The sequence below is a fragment of the Dipodomys merriami genome, unplaced genomic scaffold, assembly GCF_024711535.1.
Source record: "Dipodomys merriami isolate MVZ:Mamm:240054 unplaced genomic scaffold, mDipMer1.0.p SCAF_391, whole genome shotgun sequence".
In the NCBI taxonomy this organism is placed as follows: Eukaryota; Metazoa; Chordata; class Mammalia; order Rodentia; family Heteromyidae; genus Dipodomys; species Dipodomys merriami.
In genome coordinates, this window is record NW_027205504.1 from 622,287 (window position 1) to 634,749 (window position 12,463).

The window sequence follows — 12,463 nt, forward strand, 5'->3', positions numbered from 1 at the left end:
GCCATAAATACTTCTATATAACCACATACAGAAATGGTCTATCAAATTGGCTTTTCAGGGTTGACTGTGAAAAATGTTCATTTCCAAGTCTCCACCATAAAACTGATCACATCCCTTGGAGCAAACTTTTGGAAGGAAGGTCCCCTTCCTTCCTTATCTTATGATAGATCAAACCATAATATTCTACAGTTGTGGTCAGCCTGGAGCACATTTCCCCAAGAATATTCTGTTGTGTAAAAGAGGACCAACTATCAAAATAAAGGTGAAAATAATTGTCTACTACATAATGATTTATCTTGCTTATATCCATTGTTATTTTCATTACTTCCAACACATGGATAATTTATATTGGGATTAGACAACTGGCAAAGGATCAATGGAATAAACATTCAGTTTACTTTCATATATCCAATATAATATACTTAACCCATTATGGAAAATTAAATTCAATTGTAGAAACAATGTTAGAAATATAAAGTAAGCCTCAATACGTGTAATCTGGCACACATACACCATCTACTCAGAAATTCAGTCTCTTTATAAATATTTATTTGGTACAGAATAATAAAAATTTAACTAATGAATATGACTTTTATGTGTCATCTGAAATACTCCTCTTGTACATAATTGTATGTAATTTTATAGATGTCACCTACACAGGAATTTAACATGCATGTAGAAATCAAATTTCCATAATTTAAACTAGATGAGAGGAATCATACCCTCATGTACTGTGTGGTGTAAATTTTCCCACAGTGCTGAACCTTTCCACCTGATACCGAGTCATGTGCAATAACTTATTATTTGATGTTAAGATGAGTGCTAAGTGTAGAATGCACTTTGAATTATTACAATAATTCCCAGAATTAAAGCAGTAATGATACATTATTTGTTTATATTCTAATGTTTGTCAATTTCACTATGCATGAAATATATTATTGAAACTAGTTTCACTTTCTTCTTTTTTGTAGCAGCTAAAAGTAAAATTATATATTAAATATACATTAAGAAATCAATAATAAGTAATCTATTATTAAAATGATATAGTACTAAACTGTGATTTTAACCATAGTTCTAACAAATTGTGATGTAAACAACATTTAATAAAATTATGGGTAATATTTTTAAACTTACCAGCTTGTTATTGGTTTCCTAATTGTGTCATTTGTTATTTTTGGTCCAAGTTTTGTCTTAATTGTTTAGTTTTCTATTTTATCTCTATTGGTTTGCTGATTGTGTATTTTGTTTTCCCTTTTTAATGACTGATATGAGGCTGAAAATCTGTATGCTAGTTTATTACTTGCTATGTTAAATTAAAATTACTGCTCTCCACAGCTGTTCTAATCTTTGTATAGTACAGTATTTTCCCCAGTACCATATCCTATATTTTACTGAAATTTTAGTGTCAATTTAGTGTACAGAAGGGTTATAGTTACATAAATAAGGTAATGGGTTCATTTCTTTTCTAACTTGTTACCCCTTCACCCATTTTTCTCCTTCTTCCCTCCAAACGGCCCCTCCAAGTTTACTTCCAACATGTTGTCTTGTGTATTTCACTGTTGCATAGGTTACTCCTTTGTCCTTTGTCTCACCATTTTTCCCTTTTCCTTCCCTAGTTCAGATAAACATATTTACAATACCCAGGGTATAAAAATCCAATACAGTGGCTACAGGGTATAAACCATAGTTGGGGAAAACACAAAAGGATGAAAAAGAATCACATAGTATATTAAGAACAATAAAAACAAAGAACATATCTTGGAATTCATTTCACTTAGAATCACCTTATATGGTCAAATGTATATAGTTATAGAGCTATTCTGCTCATCTACTAAATTTATTCTTTATATACACAATAATGCTCCCCTATTACCCACTAATCCCATTTTTAACCAGGTGACCACAAACAAGGCCACACTAAAGCTACCAGAACAATTATGTTTATCACAGTATTATTTACTATAGGTAAGATATGGAATCAACCCAGATGCCCCTCAGTAGATAAATGGATCAAGAAAATGAGATGCACACACGCACACATGGAATACTATGCTTTCATCAGAAAACTGATACCACCTCATTTGCAATGAAATGGAAGTTCTTGGGGAAAATCATATTAAGTGAAATAAGCGAGACTTAACGAAACATAAGTCCCATGGTTTTCCATATTTGTATTAATTAGTTAACATCAAGGATAATCTCATGTATTTTAATTTGACATTTTATTCTATGTTGAGCATCCAACATTATTGCTATATTGTTTGTTATTATTTCTGCAAATAGGCAGATATATTTTTAAAAATGTTCTTCTTATCCTTTACTGAAGAAAGAACATCTAAAAGAGCAAACCCTACTAGGAAGAACAACTCCTACTTACTTAGCTTCATTCCTATGTAAAACTAGTGTTGTCCCCTATATCCTCATGTCATACTTTACAACTGTATTATTCATCATCATGTATATCTACTATCTTCTACATTGTGAACTAAATGCCTCAGAAATTCCACTTTGCTTCACTTAAAAAAAATTCTCCCTTAATGTTTGAGGTTGGTTTGTGTGTGTGTGTGTGTGTGTGTGTGTGTGTGTGTGTGTGTGTGTGTGTGTACAAAAATCAGAAGACAACATTTTTCCTCATATAGAATAGATCTTTGAGGTCATTATAAGTTTTGGCTAATGGGAGAAGTCTCTTGCTATTTTAAGGATGAAACAGAAAAATATATTTGTGCATGCACACAGTTGCTTTATTAATCTGTAGTTGAACACTGAACTTCGATTTATATCTTGGCTGTTTTTGTGAATAATGTGAATAACAATGAACTACAGATATGTTTATGAGTTACCCAGAGAGAAATAATCACATGATTGGTGGGTCAGATGATATTTCAACTTTTCTTTAGAAAACGGCATACTACTTTCTACAAGGAGAATTCTAACCTGTATTTTGACCACAAGTGTAGAAAATTTCCTTTTCTCCACACTCTCACCAGACAACATTATTATATTTTTAGTTTTTTAAAGGGACGGTTTTTACTGTGTGCAATAGCCAAGACTGGACTTAGACTCAAATCCTTTTACTCCAAACTCCTAAATGCTTGTAATTACAAGCCTTTACCACCACATCTGGTTCCTTCGTTTTTGTTTTTTTTTTGATAAGAGTTATAATAGTTATGAAGTTGTATCATCATAATTTTAAATTGCATTTCTCTAATGACTTCTGTTCACAAAGCATTAAGCCAGCATAGAAGTTTTATTAAACACAACTTTGTAAATCGACTTGCGATATTCAGGGCTTTTTGGAAAACATGTCTATTCAGAACTTTTGTCCATTTTTAATCAAGTTTCTTGTTAATCTCATCTTTAATCTCTCTATACAAAGTCAATAATTAATTCAAGGTAGTAGAAAGGAAAAAAATTAAATTCCTAACATTTTTCAATTTCAATAACATGATACTGCTTAAATTATTTTCTGTTTATGCTTGAGACTTTATAAATCAATTTAGGTAGACCTTTTACAAGGCTATATGTGTTTTATTTATTTTACGTTTATTGTTCTCTCTAAACCTGTGTGAATAATTTCCTTTGGTTTCCTTCTATCTCATGTAGTTCAGATTTCAAAATGAAGAATAAATGGAAAAAAGCAAACAAAAATACAGTTCCTCTCATCTTATGATGCCTCTACAAGAACGAGGAAAGAGTTCATCTTTATAAGGACATATGATAGAATATCAAAAAGACACTTCATTCTTCTCGGTCTTCCTTATCTTTACGATGTAACTTAAATGATGTAAAACACAATATACTGTTCAGATACTTTTATGTTTTATCAGTTTTGCACATCTTCATATGGTCTTCAGCTCAGTCTACAACATTCCTTGATGATTCTCTCCCTGATATTTTTACACTACCAAAATATAAGATAACCAGTTTGATTTACAGCATGAGAATTTATCCACCTGTCTTCCTTGGAAGCAGAGTATGGTCAATAGATAACATTACTTCTGGTTGCTCACTGCATGTAATGGTTTCTCTAATATTTGTTGTATTCTATTTAGTATTTAAAAATCTCTTGGCTCAACTCAAAGCTCATTCATAGAAGTTTATTTTAAGTATTTCACGAGTTTATTGTTTCTAAATTCTTAAGATAACATTTGTTATAAAACTAATGTTATTACCATATTAGTGTTGAGAAAAATTGTAATTAAAGGCAGTAAGTGCATGGCCCAAAGACACACGGTGAGGAAGGAAATGAGTCAGTTTCCAAAGGTCTTTCAGCAATACAAAAAAGGTAGGTAAAATCTCTACACTTTCTTACTCTCTCAATTCAATAGTCATATTGTCCAAGAAATAATAGCATACAAAATATTGCCCATGGTGATTGTTTTCTGTCACATTTTGTCTTCAACACAGACTGTGTTGGTGACATTGGGTTATCATGCACAGAGCTGAGCCGATAAATTGAGGTCCAAATAGAGGCAAATTTCTTCTGTCTCACGGTTCCATTATCCTTTTTAAAAAGTACTGAAAAATTTAAATATCATCCATTACTGTCTTTTAAGAATCCAAAAAAGAAATAAATTCACCGATAATCACTCCTAAATGCTTTCAAAGTAGGAGATGATAAAACAGATCCCCATGAAGTAAATTTTCTTCATTTTTTAAAATTATTCTGAAAGCCTTGTATTGGTTGGTCACACCTGTAATCCTATCTACTCGGGATATTTACTCAGGAGCCTGAGATCTCTGGATAACAGTTGGAAGCCAATCAGGGCAAAAAAATCATGAAATTATTTTTCAAATTTTTTAATGAGCTAGCAAAGAGCCAGCAATGGAGATGTAGCTTATATTGTAGCTCAACAATCTAGAGAGGAAAGGCCTAGCAAGACCTTGAAACCCTGATTTCAAACTCTGAGAACGCCAACACACATGCATATGTGTGTGGGGGCATGCATGAGGTAACTCGTACATGCACATTTATTCATATTTGCTCCATTCTCTTACTGTCTCAATTCAATATTCATATTGAATATTGGGGTTATATTTACATGAGCAAGGTAATTCGTACATTACCTAATAAGCATTGTTATGTCCTCCTTTATATTTCCCCTACCATCCCTTCCCTCCCACATCCAGAATTATGCTCCCCTCCCCTTTTCTCCCCACCTAAATTTTAAAGTTCATTTTTCAACATAGTGTCTTGTGCATATCTCCTTGTTACAATGGGTCAAACTGTATCCTTATTTGAGCATTTTTCCCCTTCCCCTCCCCAAATTAGAGAAGCGTACATACAAGATGTAGGGGAATCAACTTCAAATACAATGAAAACAGGGGTTATAGCGTGGAGGAGGAACATATAAAGAAACCAAAAAATTATATAGCACATTATAAGTACGTTAGAAACAATAGCAAGAAACACACAAACAAACAAAAAAAACACTTGTGTCCTTATCTTGGTGTTCATTTCCCTTAATCATCTTATCTCTTCGTATGCACATAGATTTTGACCTTTTCTGCTTATCCCAGACATATATTCATTATTGAAAATAAGGGAAACCATGGGACCTATGTTTCTTTGGACTTGGCTTACTTCACTTAATAAAGTTTTTTTTCCAAGTCTTTCCATTTCCTAACAAAATGGGCGATGTCATTCTTACTGATGGAGGCATAGAATTCCATTGTGTATATATAACACATTTTCTTGATCCATTCATCTACTGAGGGGCATCTGGGTTGATTCCATATCTTAGCTATAGTGAATAATGCGGCAATAAACATAGTTGTGCTGGTAGTATTAGTATGTTGTTGTTTGTGATCATTTGGTTAAATCCCCAAAAATAGTATTGTTGGGTCATACAGGATCTTTATGTAGTCTTTTGAGGAACCTCCAGACTGCTTTCCCAAGTTGTTGAACAGTTTACACTCCCACCGACAATGCCGTACGATTCCAGGGTGGGCACATGTCCTCCAGCATCTGTTGTTGTAAAAATATGGATTGATCCAGGAATTTGCAAGTTATCCCAGTGCAGGGGCCATGATAATCTTCTCTGAATCATTCCAATGTTAGTGTATGTGATGCTGAATTGAGCACAGAACATTTTTATATAAAAAGTGTAATTGATTTTATTAAACTAGACAATTCAACAAAAAGTAAGTTGAAAACAATTGTCATGAAATTTTAGAACCAAATATTTCTTACATAAACACACATATAAGTGTAAATTCTAAATTGATATGTCAAAAACAAAATAATTCCAGATATTTGTTGTTCAAGAGATTTGTAGGAGGAGGAATTCAATTATTCTATTCAAGGCACCTGTCATAATGAACACTGCAGCAAGTGTTAAGGTTTGTTAAAATTTTTAATGTTTTAAATATGTTTAATGTTGGGAATTTGTTTATATATGCCAAAATTAGGACTGTTTCGCAGGTATAAACTTTTCTACAAAGTATTAAGATTTATGGTATCAGATATATACTACTAAATTTCAGAGTTTATAGAAACCTTATTAATGAGAAGTTGCAAAGTCTTTTTGTAAAGAAGCAGAGTGAAGAGTTAAGACTTTAACTACACAGTTTCTTTTAAAACTTTAGGGATTCCTAACAAATGATGATATAAGCCATAAACAAATGATGAGAAGAGCAATAAATGGTAATCTTAGTGGCTAATTTTAAAGACTACTCATATTCTATAAAACTCTTTTTGAACATCATAAACTTAGCCAGAGTTAAATTTACAGGAATATGAGAAAATAGTAAAATCTAATATGCAGTATACTTCAAAGGCTGAAAACACTGGTAATTGGTTTGTTTTATTATGTTTTTAATTTTTAATATTTAATTATTGGTTTCATTTATTTGTAGCAATTTTTACTTGATGTAATATAGTACAACTTTTTGTAAGTAATCATTAGGAGGTCATCATTGAGAAGGTTACTGTGATGTACATACCAATTTTTATATGTGCATGTGAATTTACAAAGAGGAAAATTAAGAACAAAATATTTATTTAAAAATGAACAAACAGAATCTGAATCAGGAGTGTTGATAAATGTAAACACCTAAAATCTTAGCCCTAGGCTGACACAGCGGTATTGCTGAGTTGAGGTCACAAAAGTGAGAGATTGTGTTTTGTTTTGTTTTGTTGATTTTGTTGGTCATGGGGCCTGGGTTCTGTCCCTCAGCTCAAAGCTAGCGCTACCACTTGAGGCACAGCACCTCTTCCATCTTTTTTCTGCTTATGTTGTGCTGAGGAACCAAATCCAGGACCTCATGCATGGAAGCCCAGCCCTCTAACACTGAGCCACCTTCCCCACACCTGAGAAACTGTGTTTTAAAAAAAATCATCTAAACAATATTTGCTTTCTGCTTTGGGTTTTATAATGAAAAATATGAATATCTTTTTATATTTTTGTGAATTGTCGTACTTCTAAATTTATACTAACATTCAGCCACTTTATCCTTTACAAAGTCATGAAATATCTCTGAGAATTTGCTTCTGTGAAGATTGTTTTTCCATTTATAATTTCTTCTGCGTCATTTTTATTTTTTATCAAAATAACATATGTCATGTTGATGGGTTATAATACATCAAATATGAATATTCTCATACTTCTCTTGTTTATGTGTTATGCACTTTAAGTATTATGATATTTCTCTCTCTCTTTCACTTTCTCTCATTTCCTTTTTTTTCATGCTCCATGTCTGCAACTTAGAATTTCTGCTGGTCTACTATTATCCTTATGGATCCACGGGTTTTGTGGCAACATGATAGTGACCATCAGTTACTTTTGCATTCTTTAAAAGTTATAAAAGTGACGTGATATTATTCTTTGCGATTCTAAATGGCAAAACACCAGATCTCACTTTTACTACTATTTATATAAATTTTATCTCATAGGAATCATTGGGATAAATAAGATACTTTTAACATGTAACCTAAAAGTACTTTTTTTAACAGTCTTTTTCTTTTATTATCAGTTAGTAACTTCCTGTAATGAAAACAAAGCTATCCTATGGAAAGTAGACAGAAATTGTTCACAGGGATGAAAAACAAAGGAATGGGCGAAGTGAGTACAACGGATGCACATCATAGAGCACAGATCCTCAGAGCAATTTATCTTGTACACTTTGTGAGAATGAGAACTTGCTGGTAACTAGAGAGTAAATCACTGAACAACTGATATATGCACATATAGTTATATGTGTATATTTACTTATATATGCATATATGTGTGTATATGCTCTTATATATGTATACATGTACGTTACTATTCACACGCATACATATACACATGTATACATGCACACATGGAGAAAGACACCTAGGTACAGCCAACACAAGTTTCACTAGTTGTTGAATATGCCTTACACGGAATGCTTGGAACAATATATGTTGAAGATGTATTTGTCCCTAAGAGTTTTTTACCACTCCTCTTATTTCTTAAATCGGGTGGTTTTTGAGAGATTTGACTGGTAAAATGCAGTACAAGTGATAGCAAGTCACTCGGAAATCTCAGTAAGTATAAGTCATATGGTGTCTCCCTGCTCCTCACAGAATGCTTGCTCTTGTAGACACTCTCAACAACCAAAGCATCAGGAGAATACCCTGGTAAAGAATAGAGTTATAAGGCTTTAAATGGCATGCTTCCTTGAGGTTCCTTGAGCTTACTTGATGCTTCCAACAGGCAGCATCAATTCCTAAGCAAAACAGTGAGTCCTCAGAAGACTGGATTCTACATATACATTTAAGCAGCCCACGTGAAAAGCCCTATGTGAAAAATGCTGACTGAGTTCTTGCTGATTTCCTGGTCAAGAAAATAAAGAAAAAAAGAAAGTATTTTTAATGTATTAAAGTTTGAAAATTATTTGTAACCAGTCAATAAATGTGTAGAATAAAATTATACGAACTGACAAAGAATGATGTTTCATTTATGTGTTCTTGGATTGGTGAGTGATTTTAGGTGTGTCTACACAAGTAGAATCAGCATAAATCAAGCCAGCATTACTTCAATTAAGATATAGAAAGAATACAGGTTGAGGCATTGTAACAATGAGATGTACAAGACACTCTATCAGCGTGGGGTGAGTGAATGGGGGAGTTAGAGAGGTGTGAAAGAAAGAGATGGTAGGGGAAAAACAAAGGTGGGGTAACAGTGCTCAATAAAAATGTGCTTATATCTTAGCTATGGTAAAAAATGCTGCAATAAATATAGTTGTACTGGTAGCTGTAGTGTGATCTTGTTTGCAATAACAAGTGTATGTCTGAGTCAAACAGAAAAGGTCAGAGAAGTTGATGATAGGGAAATGAACCCCAGGATAAGTATTTAAATGTTTTTTTTTTCTTTCACGGGATTTTTTCTAACATATTTATAAGATGATTCCTTTGTTGCTTTGTATGTCCCTCCCCTATGGCATAAACCCTGCTTTCATTTTACTTGATGTTGGTATAATTTGTGGAGGGGAAGGGAAAAAAAACAAATTGTTTAAATAAGGATACAGTTTGACCCAGTGCAACAATGAGATATACAAGTCTTTATGTCAAAAAACGAACTTTACAACTTTGGTCGGGGTGGGGGGAGGATCAGGTGGGGGTTGCAGGAGGGTGTGGGAAGGGATAGGAAGGGGAAACAAAGGAGGGGGCAACAATGCTTGAAAAAATGTACTCATTGTCTTGCTCATGTCATTGTAACTCCTCTATACAGTATTTTCACAATAAAAAGAAAGAAATGAACTCATTACCTTCCTTATGTAATTGTAACATTTCAGTACATTATATTTTATGTATACACACATATAGATAGATAGATAGATAGATAGATAGATAGATAGATAGATAGATAGATAGATAGATAGACAGATAGACAGACAGATAGATAGATACAAGGAAAACTTCTGTACTTATAAGAAGTTGTATTTGTCACTCAATATCAGTAAGGTATTGGTTTTAGGACCAGAGGTATATTAAAACTTTGGATATTAAAATTCTCTACATGAACACAGTAAATTATTTACATAAGAATCTGCCCACAAGCTAGTGCAGTGTAATTGCTATGAATTTTTTTTACTGCATTCTATGTTTGTAATGAAAAATAATAGTATATGCACTATCAACAGATTCAAATTTTTCAAATAAATTTTGTCTGAAGTTTGTAGGTGGAATTGGTACAGCAATTTTGAAAAGCACAAATTTCATCACCAAGACCGGTCTGCAAGTTATAACAAGGAGCTAATACAGCATCATTTAATAGTATGGCACTCCATACTATTATGAGACTTTTTTTATTATAGTGAAAATGCTGTACAGAGGGGTTACAATTACATGGGCAAGATAATGAGTACATTTCTTATCAAGCATTGTAGCCTCTTTTGTTTTGCCTTCCCATCCCTTCCATCCTCCCTCCGCCCCCCTACCCAATCCTCCTGGCTACTCCCCACCCCCGTACCAAAGTTGTAAAGTTCATTTTTCTTTTTTTTTTCTTATTAAATAAATAATTATTTATTCAACATAATCAAATAAAGGTATAGGGTATTAAGTGAAATGAATGGCAGCAGTGTTACAATGGATGGGAGAAGGGAAGATTTTTTTTTCAAAAAAGAAAGATCAAATGAAGTAAATACAAAATGGTTGCAAATATGACAGGTATTAACCCAACTATATCAATAACCACTTTAAATGTAAATTGTCCAAATATACAAATTAAAAGACAGAAACTAACATTAGTGAATATAAAGATATACACAGATTAGAAGTAAGGTGATGGATGTTAGCATAAACCTAAAGGAAGCTTAAAGTAACAACTCTTTTTTTTTTAATTTAATTTTATTTTATTTGTGAACATACTGTATAGAGGAGTTACAATTACGTAGCCAGGATAATGCGTACATTTCTTACCAAGCATTGCAGCCTCCTCCATTGTTTACCCTTCACATCCCTTCCCAACCTCCCCCCTCCCCCCAATCCCAATCCTTCTCCTTCCCCCCCTTTCCCTCCCTCCCCCGCACCGACTTTGTAAAGCTAGTTTTGGACATGACAACTTGTACTTCTCATTGTTGCAACAGGTCCACCTGTATCCTTAAACAACTGGTTTTTCCCCATCTCCTCCACAAGTTATACTGACATCAAATATAGTGAAAGCAGGGGTTATACAGTGGGGGAGGGATATACAAAGCAACAAAGAGATAATCTTATAAATGCGTTAGAAACACATGCATGAAAGAAAAAAACATTAAAATACACAACTAAGGGTTCATTTTCCTGACATCACATAATCTGACCTTTTCCGCTTGACTCACATATACTAGATATTACAAATAAGGGAAACCATGGGACCTATGTTTCTTTGGGCCTGGCTTACTTCACTTAATATAATTTTTTCCAAATTTTTCCATTTCCTAACAAATGGTGCAATGTCATTCTTTCTGATGGAAGTATAGAATTCCATTGTGTATACATACCACATTTGCTTGATCCATTCATCTACTGAGGGGCATCTGGGTTGGTTCCATATCTTAGCTATGGTAAATTGTAAAGTTCATTTTTCGACATAATGACTTGTACATCTCATTGTTGCAATGGGTCCACCTATATCCCTATTTAAACGATTTGTTTTTCCCCTTCCCCTCCACAAATTATGCCGACATTAAATACAGTGAAAGCAGGGGCTATACTGTGGGGGAAGGATATCCAAAGCAACAAACAAATAATCTTATAAATGTGTTAGAAACAATTTTCAATATCTAGTATATGTCTGAGTCAAGCAGAAAAGGTCAGATAAGGTGATGTTAGGGAAATGAACCCTAAGATATTTATTCAAACCCAGGGACTTTTAAGAAATGCAGCTGCGAGTTTTCTCAAGGGGAGTTTTCAGAACACTTATTGAAGCACAATTCAGAACCTCAGTGATGTGTAGATGGTTTTCCCTCAACTTTCTGACATGCTCAGTCATTATTAATCAACATATAGCTCATCATGAATAATCCTCCAATAACGAAATGTTGATGTCTTGTTTATATACAGAAAACCTGGGAAGGCTAACTTTTTCCAATTAGGAGACATTCTGTATTCTATGACCCAGCAGAGAGAAAACTAGGTAAACATCCATTTACAACCTTCTGAATAATTCTGATTCTGTCCACATCAGTTATTTATCCATATTTTTGCCTGAGTGAGATGATTTTAAAAGAATTTAGTCATTTAAAATTTAAATTGAAATATGAAATGAAATTAGTTCCAATGCATGACATTACGATATTTAGCAACAACTGAGAAACCTAAAGGTCTATAAGAATTTTTTTAATTGAATGAAGGGATGTTGGAATTTGGTACTCTCCAGTTTAAGCAATTTGCAAAAAGAATTGGCAAAATAAAATTTACATTTGCAGAAGACTTGACACTTATTAAAATTTGTATATTGAAAGGAACACAAGCCTCAAAAATATGTTAATGCTATCCTCTTATTTATCCTTA

General features: G+C 33.2%; 1 non-coding gene across 1 annotated transcript; it reads right to left on the reverse strand.

Annotated features, from left to right (window-relative positions):
- Positions 1-5,978: 5,978 nt before the first annotated feature.
- Positions 5,979-6,085, reverse strand: LOC138805398 (U6 spliceosomal RNA). Its single transcript, XR_011365529.1, has one exon. It is a non-coding gene; the product is annotated as a U6 spliceosomal RNA (small nuclear RNA).
- Between the last annotated feature and the right edge of the window lie 6,378 nt (positions 6,086-12,463).